The sequence below is a fragment of the Somniosus microcephalus genome, unplaced genomic scaffold (assembly GCF_052327205.1).
Source record: "Somniosus microcephalus isolate GS21.2 unplaced genomic scaffold, FLI_Smic_1.0 unresolved_chr3, whole genome shotgun sequence".
Lineage (NCBI taxonomy): Eukaryota > Metazoa > Chordata > Chondrichthyes > Squaliformes > Somniosidae > Somniosus > Somniosus microcephalus.
In genome coordinates, this window is record NW_028225181.1 from 41,458,827 (window position 1) to 41,473,955 (window position 15,129).

Here is a 15,129-nt window from a genome sequence, read left to right on the forward strand (position 1 = left end):
GGCACTCTTTGTTCCGCTGCTCCCGCTCTCAGCACTATTTGTAATGCGGCTACCGCTCTCGGCACTCTTTCTGATGCTGCTCCCGTTCTCGACACTCTTTGTGCTGCTGCTCCCGCTCTCGGTGCTCTTTATTCCGCTGCTCCCGCTCTCGAAACTCTTTGTGCTGCTACTCCCGCTATCGGCACTCTTTATGCTGCTGCTCCCGCTCTTGGCACTCTTTGTGCTGCTGCTCCCGCTCTCGACACTCTTTGTGCTGCTGCTCCCACTATCGGTGCTCTTTTTTCCACTCCTCCCGCTCTCGGCGCTCTTTATTCCGCTGCTCCCGCTCTCGACACTCTTTGTGCTGCTGCTCCCGCTCTCGACACTCTTTATTCCACTCCTCCCGCTCTCGACACTCTTTGTGCCGCTGCTCCTACACTCGGCACTCTTTGTTCCACTGCTCCCACTCTCGACAATCTTTGTGCTGCTGCTCCCACTCTCGGTGCTCTTTATACCGCTGCTCCCGCTCTCGACACTCTTTATTCCACTGCTCCCGCTCTCGACACTCTTTGTGCCGCTGCTCCTACTCTCGGCACTCTTTGTTCCACTGCACCCGCTCTCGACACTCTTTATTCCGTTGCTCCCACTCTCGGCGCTCATTAATCCGCTGCTCCCGCACTCGACACTCTTTGTAATGTAGCTCCTGCTCTCGACGCTCTTTGTAATGCGGCTCCCGCTCTCGGCACTCTTTGTAATGCGGCTCCCGCTCTCGGCACTCTTTCTAATGTGGCTCCCGCTCTCGACACTCTTTGTAATGCGGCTCCCGCTCTCGGCGCTCTTTATTCCGCTGCTCCCACTCTCGGCACTCTTTGTAATGCGGCTCCCGCTCTCGGCACTCTTTGTAATGCGGCTCCCACTCTCGGCACTCTTTGTAATGCGGCTCCCGCTCACGGCACACTTTGTAATGCGGCTCCCACTCTCGGCACTCTTTGTAATGCGGCTCCTGCTCTCGGCACTCTTTGTAATGTGGCTCCCGCTCTCGGCACTCTTTGTAATGCGGCTCCCGCTCTCGGCACACTTTGTAATGCGGCTCCCGCTCTCGGCACTCTTTGTAATGCTGCTCCCGCTCTCGACACTCTTTATTCCGCTGCTCCCGCTCTCGGTACTCTTTGTAATGCGGCTCCTGCTCTCGGCACTCTTTGTAATGTGGCTCCCGCTCTCGGCACTCTTTGTAATGCGGCTCCCGCTCTCGGCACACTTTGTAATGCGGCTCCCGCTCGCAGCACTCTTTGTAATGTGGCTCCCGCTCTCGGCACTCTTTCTGCTGCGGCTCCCGCTCTCGGTACTCTTTGTAATGCGGCTCCCGCTCTTGGCACTCTTTATTCCGCTGCTCCAGCTCTCGGCACTCTTTGTTCCGCTGCTCCTGCTCTCGGCACTCTTTATTCAGCTGCTCCCGCTCGCAGCACTCTTTGTAATGCGGCTCCCGCTCTCGGCACTCTTTCTGCTGCGGCTCCCGCTCTCGGCTCTCTTTGTAATGCGGCTCCCGCTCTCGGCACTCTTTATTCCACTGCTCCCGCTCTCGGCACCCTTTATTCCGCTGCTCCCGCTCTCGGCACTCTTTATTCCGCTGCTCCCACTCTTGGCACTCTTTGTTCCGCTGCTCCTGCTCTCGGCAATCTTTATTCCGCTGCTCCCACTCTCGACACTCTTTGTGCTGCTGCTCCCACTCTCGGTGCTCTTTATTCCGCTGCTCCCGCTCTCGACACTCTTTATTCCATTGCTCCCGCTCTCGACACTCTTTGTGCCGCTGCTCCTGCTCTCGACACTCTTTATTCCTGTGCTCCCGCTCTCGGCACTCTTTATTCCGCTGCTCCCGCTCTCGGTGCTCTTTATTCTGCTGCTCCCGCTCTCGACATTCTTTATTCCGCTGCTCCCGCTCTCGGCACTCTTTATTCCGCTGTTCCCGCTCTCGGCACTCTTTATTCCGCTGCTCCAGCTCTCGGCACTCTTTGTTCCGCTGCTCCCGCTCGCAGCACTCTTTGTAATGCGGCTCCCGCTCTCGGCACTCTTTCTGCTGCGGCTCCCGATCTCGGCACTCTTTGTAATGCGGCTCCCGCTCTTGGCACTCTTTATTCCGCTGCTCCAGCTCTCGGCACTCTTTGTTCCGCTGCTCCTGCTCTCGGCACTCTTTATTCAGCTGCTCCCGCTCGCAGCACTCTTTGTAATGCGGCTCCCGCTCTCGGCACTCTTTCTGCTGTGGCTCCCGCTCTCGGCATTCTTTGTAATGCGGCTCCCGCTCTCGGCACTCTTTATTCCGCTGCTCCCGCTCTCGGCACCCTTTATTCCGCTGCTCCCGCTCTCGGCACTCTTTATTCCGCTGCTCCCGCTCTCGGCACTCTTTATTCCACTGCTTCCGCTCTCGGCACTCTTTATTCCGCTGCTCCTGCTCTCGGCACTCTTTATTCTGCTGCTCCCGCTCTCGGCACTCTTTATTCCGCTGCTCCCACTCTCGGCACTCTTTATTCCGCTGCTCCCGCTCTCGGCACTCTTTATTCCGCTGCTCCCGCTCTCGGCACTCTTTATTCCGCTGCTCCCGCTCTCGGCACTCTTTATTCCGCTGCTCCCGCTCTCGGCACTCTTTATTACACTGCTCCCACTCTCAGCACTCTTTGTTCCGCTGCTCCTGCTCTTGGCACTCTTTGTTCCGCTGCTCCCGCTCTCAGCACTATTTGTAATGCGGCTCCCGCTCTCGGCACTCTTTCTGATGCTGCTCCCGCTCTCGACACTCTTTGTGCTGCTGCTCCCGCTCTCGGTGCTCTTTATTCCGCTGCTCCCGCTCTCGAAACTCTTTGTGCTGCTGCTCCCGCTCTCGGCACTCTTTATGCTGCTGCTCCCGCTCTTGGCACTCTTTGTGCTGCTGCTCCCGCTCTCGACACTCTTTGTGCTGCTGCTCCCACTATCGGTGCTCTTTTTTCCACTCCTCCCGCTCTCGGCGCTCTTTATTCCGCTGCTCCCGCTCTCGACACTCTTTGTGCTGCTGCTCCCGCTCTCGACACTCTTTATTCCACTCCTCCCACTCTCGACACTCTTTGTGCCGCTGCTCCTACTCTCGGCACTCTTTGTTCCACTGCTCCCGCTCTCGACGCTCTTTATTCCGTTGCTCCCACTCTCGGCGCTCTTTAATCCGCTGCTCCCGCACTCAACACTCTTTGTAATGTGGCTCCTGCTCTCGACGCTCTTTGTAATGCGGCTCCCGCTCGCAGCACTCTTTGTAATGTGGCTCCCGCTCTCGGCACTCTTTCTGCTGCGGCTCCCGCTCTCGGTACTCTTTGTAATGCGGCTCCCGCTCTTGGCACTCTTTATTCCGCTGCTCCAGCTCTCGGCACTCTTTGTTCCGCTGCTCCTGCTCTCGGCACTCTTTATTCAGCTGCTCCCGCTCGCAGCACTCTTTGTAATGCGGCTCCCGCTCTCGGCACTCTTTCTGCTGCGGCTCCCACTCTCGGCTCTCTTTGTAATGCGGCTCCCGCTCTCGGCACTCTTTATTCCACTGCTCCCGCTCTCGGCACCCTTTATTCCGCTGCTCCCGCTCTCGGCACTCTTTATTCCGCTGCTCCCGCTCTCGGCACTCTTTATTCCGCTGCTTCCGCTCTCGGCACTCTTTATTCCGCTGCTCCTGCTCTCGGCACTCTTTATTCCGCTGCTCCCGCTCTCGGCACTCTTTATTCCACTGCTCCCACTCTCGGCACTCTTTATTCCGCTGCTCCCGCTCTCGGCACTCTTTATTCCGCTGCTCCCGCTCTCGGCACTCTTTATTCCGCTGCTCCCGCTCTCGGCACTCTTTATTCCGCTGCTCCCACTCTCGGCACTCTTTATTACACTGCTCCCACTCTCGGCACTCTTTGTTCCGCTGCTCCTGCTCTCGGCACTCTTTGTTCCGCTGCTCCCGCTCTCAGCACTCTTTCTGATGCTGCTCCCGTTCTCGACACTCTTTGTGCTGCTGCTCCCGCTCTCGGTGCTCTTTATTCCGCTGCTCCCGCTCTCGAAACTCTTTGTGCTGCTACTCCCGCTATCGGCACTCTTTATGCTGCTGCTCCCGCTCTTGGCACTCTTTGTGCTGCTGCTCCCGCTCTCGACACTCTTTGTGCTGCTGCTCCCACTATCGGTGCTCTTTTTTCCACTCCTCCCGCTCTCGGCGCTCTTTATTCCGCTGCTCCCGCTCTCGACACTCTTTGTGCTGCTGCTCCCGCTCTCGACACACTTTATTCCACTCCTCCCGCTCTCGACACTCTTTGTGCCGCTGCTCCTACACTCGGCACTCTTTGTTCCACTTCTCCCACTCTCGACAATCTTTGTGCTGCTGCTCCCACTCTCGGTGCTCTTTATACCGCTGCTCCCGCTCTCGACACTCTTTATTCCACTGCTCCCGCTCTCGACACTCTTTGTGCCGCTGCTCCTACTCTCGGCACTCTTTGTTCCACTGCTCCCGCTCTCGACACTCTTTATTCCGTTGCTGCCACTCTCGGCGCTCATTAATCCGCTGCTCCCGCACTCGACACTCTTTGTAATGTAGCTCCTGCTCTCGACGCTCTTTGTAATGCGGCTCCCGCTCTCGGCACTCTTTGTAATGCGGCTCCCGCTCTCGGCACTCTTTGTAATGTGGCTCCCGCTCTCGACACTCTTTGTAATGCGGCTCCCGCTCTCGGCGCTCTTTATTCCGCTGCTCCCGCTCTCGGCACTCTTTATTCCGCTGCTCCCACTCTTGGCACTCTTTGTTCCGCTGCTCCTGCTCTCGGCACTCTTTGTAATGCGGCTCCCGCTCTCGGCACTCTTTGTAATGCTGCTCCCGCTCTCGACACTCTTTATTCCGCTGCTCCCGCTCTCGGCACTCTTTATTCCGCTGCTCCCACTCTTGGCACTCTTTGTTCCGCTGCTCCTGCTCTCGGCACTCTTTATTCCGCTGCTCCCACTCTCGACACTCTTTGTGCTGCTGCTCCCACTCTCGGTGCTCTTTATTCCGCTGCTCCCGCTCTCGACACTCTTTATTCCATTGTTCCCGCTCTCGACACTCTTTGTGCCGCTGCTCCTGCTCTCGACACTCTTTATTCCTGTGCTCCCGCTCTCGGCACTCTTTATTCCGCCGCTCCCGCTCTCGGTGCTCTTTATTCTGCTGCTCCCGCTCTCGACACTCTTTATTCCGCTGCTCCCGCTCTCGGCACACTTTATTCCGCTGCTCCCGCTCTCGGCACTCTTTATTCCGCTGCTCCAGCTCTCGGCACTCTTTGTTCCGCTGCTCCCGCTCGCAGCACTCTTTGTAATGCGGCTCCCGCTCTCGGCACTCTTTCTGCTGCGGCTCCCGCTCTCGGCACTCTTTGTTCCGCTGCTCCTGCTCTCGGCACTCTTTATTCAGCTGCTCCCGCTCGCAGCACTCTTTGTAATGCGGCTCCCGCTCTCGGCACTCTTTCTGCTGTGGCTCCCGCTCTCGGCACTCTTTGTAATGCGGCTCCCGCTCTCGGCACTCTTTATTCCGCTGCTCCCGCTCTCGGCACCCTTTATTCCGCTGCTCCCGCTCTCGGCACTCTTTATTCCGCTGCTCCCGCTCTCGGCACTCTTTATTCCGCTGCTCCCGCTCTCGGCACTCTTTATTCCGCTGCTCCTGCTCTCGGCACTCTTTATTCTGCTGCTCCCGCTCTCGGCACTCTTTATTCCGCTGCTCCCACTCTCGGCACTCTTTATTCCGCTGCTCCTGCTCTCGGCACTCTTTATTCTGCTGCTCCCGCTCTCGGCACTCTTTATTCCGCTGCTCCCACTCTCGGCACTCTTTATTCCGCTGCTCCCGCTCTCGGCACTCTTTATTCCGCTGCTCCCGCTCTCGGCACTCTTTATTCCGCTGCTCCCGCTCTCGGCACTCTTTATTCCGCTGCTCCCGCTCTCGGCACTCTTTATTACACTGCTCCCACTCTCAGCACTCTTTGTTCCGCTGCTCCTGCTCTTGGCACTCTTTGTTCCGCTGCTCCCGCTCTCAGCACTATTTGTAATGCGGCTCCCGCTCTCGGCACTCTTTCTGATGCTGCTCCCGCACTCGACACTCTTTGTGCTGCTGCACCCGCTCTCGGTGCTCTTTATTCCGCTGCTCCCGCTCTCGAAACTCTTTGTGCTGCTGCTCCCGCTCTCGGCACTCTTTATGCTGCTGCTCCCGCTCTTGGCACTCTTTGTGCTGCTGCTCCCGCTCTCGACACTCTTTGTGCTGCTGCTCCCACTATCGGTGCTCTTTTTTCCACTCCTCCCGCTCTCGGCGCTCTTTATTCCGCTGCTCCCGCTCTCGACACTCTTTGTGCTGCTGCTCCCGCTCTCGACACTCTTTATTCCACTCCTCCCGCTCTCGACACTCTTTGTGCCGCTGCTCCTACTCTCGGCACTCTTTGTTCCACTGCTCCCGCTCTCGACGCTCTTTATTCCGTTGCTCCCACTCTCGGCGCTCCTTAATCCGCTGCTCCCGCACTCGACACTCTTTGTAATGTGGCTCCTGCTCTCGACGCTCTTTGTAATGCGGCTCCCGCTCTCGGCACTCTTTGTAATGCGGCTCCCGCTCTCGGCACTCTTTGTAATGTAGCTCCCGCTCTCGACACTCTTTGTAATGCGGCTCCCGCTCTCAGCACTCTTTATTCCACTGCTCCCGCGCTCAGCACCCTTTATTCCGCTGCTCCCGCTCTCGGCACTCTTTATTCCGCTGCTCCCGCTCTCGGCACTCTTTATTCCGCTGCTCCCGCTCTCGGCACTCTTTATTCCGCTGCTCCCACTCTCGGCACTCTTTATTACACTGCTCCCACTCTCGGCACTCTTTGTTCCGCTGCTCCTGCTCTCGGCACTCTTTGTTCCGCTGCTCCCGCTCTCAGCACTATTTGTAATGCGGCTCCCGCTCTCGGCACTCTTTCTGATGCTGCTCCCGTTCTCGACACTCTTTGTGCTGCTGCTCCCGCTCTCGGTGCTCTTTATTCCGCTGCTCCCGCTCTCGAAACTCTTTGTGCTGCTACTCCCGCTATCGGCACTCTTTATGCTGCTGCTCCCGCTCTTGGCACTCTTTGTGCTGCTGCTCCCGCTCTCGACACTCTTTGTGCTGCTGCTCCCACTATCGGTGCTCTTTTTTCCACTCCTCCCGCTCTCGGCGCTCTTTATTCCGCTGCTCCCGCTCTCGACACTCTTTGTGCTGCTGCTCCCGCTCTCGACACTCTTTATTCCACTCCTCCCGCTCTCGACACTCTTTGTGCCGCTGCTCCTACACTCGGCACTCTTTGTTCCACTGCTCCCACTCTCGACAATCTTTGTGCTGCTGCTCCCACTCTCGGTGCTCTTTATACCGCTGCTCCCACTCTCGGTGCTCTTTATTCCGCTGCTCCTGCTCTCGGCACACTTTATTCTGCTGCTCCCGCTCTCGGCACTCTTTATTCCGCTGCTCCCACTCTCGGCACTCTTTATTCCGCTGCTCCCGCTCTCGGCACTCTTTATTCCGCTGCTCCCGCTCTCGGCACTCTTTATTCCGCTGCTCCCGCTCTCGGCACTCTTTATTCCGCTGCTCCCGCTCTCGGCACTCTTTATTACACTGCTCCCACTCTCAGCACTCTTTGTTCCGCTGCTCCTGCTCTTGGCACTCTTTGTTCCGCTGCTCCCGCTCTCAGCACTATTTGTAATGCGGCTCCCGCTCTCGGCACTCTTTCTGATGCTGCTCCCGCACTCGACACTCTTTGTGCTGCTGCTCCCGCTCTCGGTGCTCTTTATTCCGCTGCTCCCGCTCTCGAAACTCTTTGTGCTGCTGCTCCCGCTCTCTGCACTCTTTATGCTGCTGCTCCCGCTCTTGGCACTCTTTGTGCTGCTGCTCCCGCTCTCGACACTCTTTGTGCTGCTGCTCCCACTATCGGTGCTCTTTTTTCCACTCCTCCCGCTCTCGGCGCTCTTTATTCCGCTGCTCCCGCTCTCGACACTCTTTGTGCTGCTGCTCCCGCTCTCGACACTCTTTATTCCACTCCTCCCGCTCTCGACACTCTTTGTGCCGCTGCTCCTACTCTCGGCACTCTTTGTTCCACTGCTCCCGCTCTCGACGCTCTTTATTCCGTTGCTCCCACTCTCGGCGCTCTTTAATCCGCTGCTCCCGCACTCGACACTCTTTGTAATGTGGCTCCTGCTCTCGACGCTCTTTGTAATGCGGCTCCCGCTCTCGGCACTCTTTGTAATGCGGCTCCCGCTCTCGGCACTCTTTGTAATGTAGCTCCCGCTCTCGACACTCTTTGTAATGCGGCTCCCGCTCTCAGCACTCTTTATTCCACTGCTCCCGCTCTCGGCACCCTTTATTCCGCTGCTCCCGCTCTCGGCACTCTTTATTCCGCTGCTCCCGCTCTCGGCACTCTTTATTCCGCTGCTCCCGCTCTCGGCACTCTTTATTCCGCTGCTCCCACTCTCGGCACTCTTTATTACACTGCTCCCACTCTCGGCACTCTTTGTTCCGCTGCTCCTGCTCTCGGCACTCTTTGTTCCGCTGCTCCCGCTCTCAGCACTATTTGTAATGTGGCTCCCGCTCTCGGCACTCTTTCTGATGCTGCTCCCGTTCTCGACACTCTTTGTGCTGCTGCTCCCGCTCTCGGTGCTCTTTATTCTGCTGCTCCCGCTCTCGAAACTCTTTGTGCTGCTACTCCCGCTATCGGCACTCTTTATGCTGCTGCTCCCGCTCTTGGCACTCTTTGTGCTGCTGCTCCCGCTCTCGACACTCTTTGTGCTGCTGCTCCCACTATCGGTGCTCTTTTTTCCACTCCTCCCGCTCTCGGCGCTCTTTATTCCGCTGCTCCCGCTCTCGACACTCTTTGTGCTGCTGCTCCCGCTCTCGACACTCTTTATTCCACTCCTCCCGCTCTCGACACTCTTTGTGCCGCTGCTCCTACACTCGGCACTCTTTGTTCCACTGCTCCCACTCTCGACAATCTTTGTGCTGCTGCTCCCACTCTCGGTGCTCTTTATACCGCTGCTCCCGCTCTCGACACTCTTTATTCCACTGCTCCCGCTCTCGACACTCTTTGTGCCGCTGCTCCTACTCTCGGCACTCTTTGTTCCACTGCTCCCGCTCTCGACACTCTTTATTCCGTTGCTGCCACTCTCAGCGCTCATTAATCCGCTGCTCCCGCACTCGACACTCTTTGTAATGTAACTCCTGCTCTCGACGCTCTTTGTAATGCGGCTCCCGCTCTCGGCACTCTTTGTAATGCGGCTCCCGCTCTCGGCACTCTTTGTAATGTGGCTCCCGCTCTCGACACTCTTTGTAATGCGGCTCCCGCTCTCGGCGCTCTTTATTCCGCTGCTCCCACTCTCGGCACTCTTTGTAATGCGGCTCCCGCTCTCGGCACTCTTTGTAATGCGGCTCCCGCTCTCGGCACTCTTTGTAATGCGGCTCCCGCTCACGGCACACTTTGTAATACGGCTCCCACTCTCGGCACTCTTTGTAATGCGGCTCCTGCTCTCGGCACTCTTTGTAATGTGGCTCCCGCTCTCGGCACTCTTTGTAATGCGGCTCCCGCTCTCGGCACTCTTTGTAATGCGGCTCCCGCTCTCGGCACTCTTTGTAATGCTGCTCCCGCTCTCGACACTCTTTATTCCGCTGCTCCCACTCTCGGCACTCTTTATTCCACTGCTCCCACTCTTGGCACTCTTTGTTCCGCTGCTCCTGCTCTCGGCACTCTTTATTCCGCTGCTCCCACTCTCGACACACTTTGTGCTCCTGCTCCCACTCTCGGTGCTCTTTATTCCGCTGCTCCCGCTCTCGACACTCTTTATTCCATTGCTCCCGCTCTCGACACTCTTTGTGCCGCTGCTCCTGCTCTCGACACTCTTTATTCCTGTGCTCCCGCTCTCGGCACTCTTTATTCCGCCGCTCCCGCTCTCGGTGCTCTTTATTCTGCTGCTCCCGCTCTCGACACTCTTTATTCCGCTGCTCCCGCTCTCGGCACTCTTTATTCCGCTGCTCCCGCTCTCGGCACTCTTTTTCCGCTGCTACAGCTCTCGGCACTCTTTGTTCCGCTGCTCCCGCTCGCAGCACTCTTTGTAATGCGGCTCCCGCTCTCGGCACTCTTTCTGCTGCGGCTCCCGCTCTCGGCACTCTTTGTTCCGCTGCTCCTGCTCTCGGCACTCTTTATTCAGCTGCTCCCGCTCGCAGCACTCTTTGTAATGCGGCTCCCGCTCTCGGCACTCTTTCTGCTGTGGCTCCCGCTCTCGGCACTCTTTGTAATGCGGCTCCCGCTCTCGGCACTCTTTATTCCGCTGCTCCCGCTCTCGGCACCCTTTATTCCGCTGCTCCCGCTCTCGGCACTCTTTATTCCGCTGCTCCCGCTCTCGGCACTCTTTATTCCGCTGCTTCCGCTCTCGGCACTCTTTATTCCGCTGCTCCTGCTCTCGGCACTCTTTATTCTGCTGCTCCCGCTCTCGGCACTCTTTATTCCGCTGCTCCCACTCTCGGCACTCTTTATTCCGCTGCTCCCGCTCTCGGCACTCTTTATTCCGCTGCTCCCGCTCTCGGCACTCTTTATTCCGGTGCTCCCGCTCTCGGCACTCTTTATTCCGCTGCTCCCGCTCTCGGCACTCTTTATTACACTGCTCCCACTCTCAGCACTCTTTGTTCCGCTGCTCCTGCTCTTGGCACTCTTTGTTCCGCTGCTCCCGCTCTCAGCACTATTTGTAATGCGGCTCCCGCTCTCGGCACTCTTTCTGATGCTGCTCCCGCACTCGACACTCTTTGTGCTGCTGCTCCCGCTCTCGGTGCTCTTTATTCCGCTGCTCCCACTCTCGAAACTCTTTGTGCTGCTGCTCCCGCTCTCGGCACTCTTTATGCTGCTGCTCCCGCTCTTGGCACTCTTTGTAATGCGGCTCCCGCTCTCGGCACTCTTTGTAATGCGGCTCCCGCTCTCGGCACTCTTTGTAATGCGGCTCCCGCTCACGGCACACTTTGTAATACGGCTCCCACTCTCGGCACTCTTTGTAATGCGGCTCCTGCTCTCGGCACTCTTTGTAATGTGGCTCCCGCTCTCGGCACTCTTTGTAATGCGGCTCCCGCTCTCGGCACTCTTTGTAATGCGGCTCCCGCTCTCGGCACTCTTTGTAATGCTGCTCCCGCTCTCGACACTCTTTATTCCGCTGCTCCCACTCTCGGCACTCTTTATTCCACTGCTCCCACTCTTGGCACTCTTTGTTCCGCTGCTCCTGCTCTCGGCACTCTTTATTCCGCTGCTCCCACTCTCGACACACTTTGTGCTCCTGCTCCCACTCTCGGTGCTCTTTATTCCGCTGCTCCCGCTCTCGACACTCTTTATTCCATTGCTCCCGCTCTCGACACTCTTTGTGCCGCTGCTCCTGCTCTCGACACTCTTTATTCCTGTGCTCCCGCTCTCGGCACTCTTTATTCCGCCGCTCCCGCTCTCGGTGCTCTTTATTCTGCTGCTCCCGCTCTCGACACTCTTTATTCCGCTGCTCCCGCTCTCGGCACTCTTTATTCCGCTGCTCCCGCTCTCGGCACTCTTTTTCCGCTGCTACAGCTCTCGGCACTCTTTGTTCCGCTGCTCCCGCTCGCAGCACTCTTTGTAATGCGGCTCCCGCTCTCGGCACTCTTTCTGCTGCGGCTCCCGCTCTCGGCACTCTTTGTTCCGCTGCTCCTGCTCTCGGCACTCTTTATTCAGCTGCTCCCGCTCGCAGCACTCTTTGTAATGCGGCTCCCGCTCTCGGCACTCTTTCTGCTGTGGCTCCCGCTCTCGGCACTCTTTGTAATGCGGCTCCCGCTCTCGGCACTCTTTATTCCGCTGCTCCCGCTCTCGGCACCCTTTATTCCGCTGCTCCCGCTCTCGGCACTCTTTATTCCGCTGCTCCCGCTCTCGGCACTCTTTATTCCGCTGCTTCCGCTCTCGGCACTCTTTATTCCGCTGCTCCTGCTCTCGGCACTCTTTATTCTGCTGCTCCCGCTCTCGGCACTCTTTATTCCGCTGCTCCCACTCTCGGCACTCTTTATTCCGCTGCTCCCGCTCTCGGCACTCTTTATTCCGCTGCTCCCGCTCTCGGCACTCTTTATTCCGGTGCTCCCGCTCTCGGCACTCTTTATTCCGCTGCTCCCGCTCTCGGCACTCTTTATTACACTGCTCCCACTCTCAGCACTCTTTGTTCCGCTGCTCCTGCTCTTGGCACTCTTTGTTCCGCTGCTCCCGCTCTCAGCACTATTTGTAATGCGGCTCCCGCTCTCGGCACTCTTTCTGATGCTGCTCCCGCACTCGACACTCTTTGTGCTGCTGCTCCCGCTCTCGGTGCTCTTTATTCCGCTGCTCCCACTCTCGAAACTCTTTGTGCTGCTGCTCCCGCTCTCGGCACTCTTTATGCTGCTGCTCCCGCTCTTGGCACTCTTTGTGCTGCTGCTCCCGCTCTCGACACTCTTTGTGCTGCTGCTCCCACTATCGGTGCTCTTTTTTCCACTCCTCCCGCTCTCGGCGCTCTTTATTCCGCTGCTCCCGCTCTCGACACTCTTTGTGCTGCTGCTCCCGCTCTCGACACTCTTTATTCCACTCCTCCCGCTCTCGACACTCTTTGTGCCGCTGCTCCTACTCTCGGCACTCTTTGTTCCACTGCTCCCGCTCTCGACGCTCTTTATTCCGTTGCTCCCACTCTCGGCGCTCTTTAATCCGCTGCTCCCGCACTCGACACTCTTTGTAATGTGGCTCCTGCTCTCGACGCTCTTTGTAATGCGGCTCCCGCTCTCGGCACTCTTTGTAATGCAGCTCCCGCTCTCGGCACTCTTTGTAATGTAGCTCCCGCTCTCGACACTCTTTGTAATGCGGCTCCCGCTCTCAGCGCTCTTTATTCCGCTGCTCCCACTCTGGGCACTCTTTGTAATGCGGCACCCGCTCTCGGCACTCTTTGTAATGCGGCTCCCGCTCTCGGCACTCTTTGTAATGCGTCTCCCGCTCACGGCACACTTTGTAATGCGGCTCCCACTCTCGGCACTCTTTGTAATGCGGCTCCCGCTCTCGGCACTCTTTGTAATGCGGCTCCCACTCTCGGCACTCTTTGTAATGCTGCTCCCGCTCTCGACACTCTTTATTCCGCTGCTCCCGCTCTCGGCACTCTTTATTCCGCTGCTCCCACTCTTGGGACTCTTTGTTCCGCTGCTCCTGCTCTCGGCACTCTTTATTCCGCTGCTCCCGCTCTCGGCACTCTTTATTCCACTGCTCCAGCTCTCGGCACTCTTTGTCCCGCTGCTCCTGCTCTCGGCACTCTTTATTCAGCTGCTCCCGCTCTCGGCGCTCTTTGTAATGCGGCTCCCGCTCTCGGTGCACTTTATTCCACTGCTCCTGCTCTCGGCACTCTTTATTCAGCTGCTCCCGCTCTCGGCGCTCTTTGTAATGCGGCGCCCGCTCTCGACACTCTTTATTCCGCTGCTCCCGCTCTCTGCGCTCTTTATTCCGCTGCTCCCACTCTCGGCGCACTTTATTCCACTGCACCCGCTCTCGGCACTCTTTGTCATGCTGCTCCCGCTCTCGGCACTCTTTATTCCGCTGCTCCCGCTCTCGGCACTCTTTATTCCGCTGCTTCCGCTCTCGGCACTCTTTATTCCGCTGCTCCTGCTCTCGGCACTCTTTATTCTGCTGCTCCCGCTCTCGGCACTCTTTATTCCGCTGCTCCCACTCTCGGCACTCTTTATTCCGCTGCTCCCGCTCTCGGCACTCTTTATTCCGCTGCTCCCGCTCTCGGCACTCTTTATTCCGCTGCTCCCGCTCTCGGCACACTTTATTCCGCTGCTCCCACTCTCGGCACTCTTTATTACACTGCTCCCACTCTCGGCACTCTTTGTTCCGCTGCTCCTGCTCTCGGCACTCTTTGCTCCGCTGCTCCCGCTCTCAGCACTAATTGTAATGCGGCTCCCGCTCTCGGCACTCTTTCTGATGCTGCTCCCGTTCTCGACACTCTTTGTGCTGCTGCTCCCGCTCTCGGTGCTCTTTATTCCGCTGCTCCCGCTCTCGAAACTCTTTGTGCTGCTACTCCCGCTATCGGCACTCTTTATGCTGCTGCTCCCGCTCTTGGCACTCTTTGTTCTGCTGCTCCCGCTCTCGACACTCTTTGTGCTGCTGCTCCCACTATCGGTGCTCTTTTTTCCACTCCTCCCGCTCTCGGCGCTCTTTATTCCGCTGCTCCCGCTCTCGACACTCTTTGTGCTGCTGCTCCCGCTCTCGACACTCTTTATTCCACTCCTCCCGCTCTCGACACTCTTTGTGCCGCTGCTCCTACACTCGGCACTCTTTGTTCCACTGCTCCCACTCTCGACAATCTTTGAGCTGCTGCTCCCACTCTCGGTGCTCTTTATACCGCTGCTCCCGCTCTCGACACTCTTTATTCCACTGCTCCCGCTCTCGACACTCTTTGTGCCGCTGCTCCTACTCTCGGCACTCTTTGTTCCACTGCTCCCGCTCTCGACACTCTTTATTCCGTTGCTGCCACTCTCAGCGCTCATTAATCCGCTGCTCCCGCACTCGACACTCTTTGTAATGTAGCTCCTGCTCTCGACGCTCTTTGTAATGCGGCTCCCGCTCTCAGCACTCTTTGTAATGCGGCTCCCGCTCTCGGCACTCTTTGTAATGTGGCTCCCGCTCTCGACACTCTTTGTAATGCGGCTCCCGCTCTCGGCGCTCTTTATTCCGCTGCTCCCACTCTCGGCACTCTTTGTAATGCGGCTCCCGCTCTCGGCACTCTTTGTAATGCGGCTCCCGCTCTCGGCACTCTTTGTAATGCGGCTCCCGCTCACGGCACACTTTGTAATGCGGCTCCCACTCTCGGCACTCTTTGTAATGCGGCTCCCGCTCTCGGCACTCTTTGTAATGCGGCTCCCGCTCTCGGCACTCTTTGTAATGCGGCTCCCGCTCTCGGCACTCTTTGTAATGCTGCTCCCGCTCTCGACACTCTTTATTCCGCTGCTCCCACTCTCGGCACTCTTTATTCCACTGCTCCCACTCTTGGCACTCTTTGTTCCGCTGCTCCTGCTCTCGGCACTCTTTATTCCGCTGCTCCCACTCTCGACACACTTTGTGCTGCTGCTCCCACTCTCGGTGCTCTCTATTCCGCTGCTCCCGCTCTCGACACTCTTTA

The 15,129-nt window shown here is 57.7% G+C and overlaps 1 pseudogene; it reads right to left on the reverse strand.

Moving 5' to 3' along the window:
* The window catches only part of LOC147091384 (uncharacterized), a 112,937-nt pseudogene that overhangs the window by 11,780 nt on the left and 86,028 nt on the right, over nucleotides 1-15,129 (reverse strand).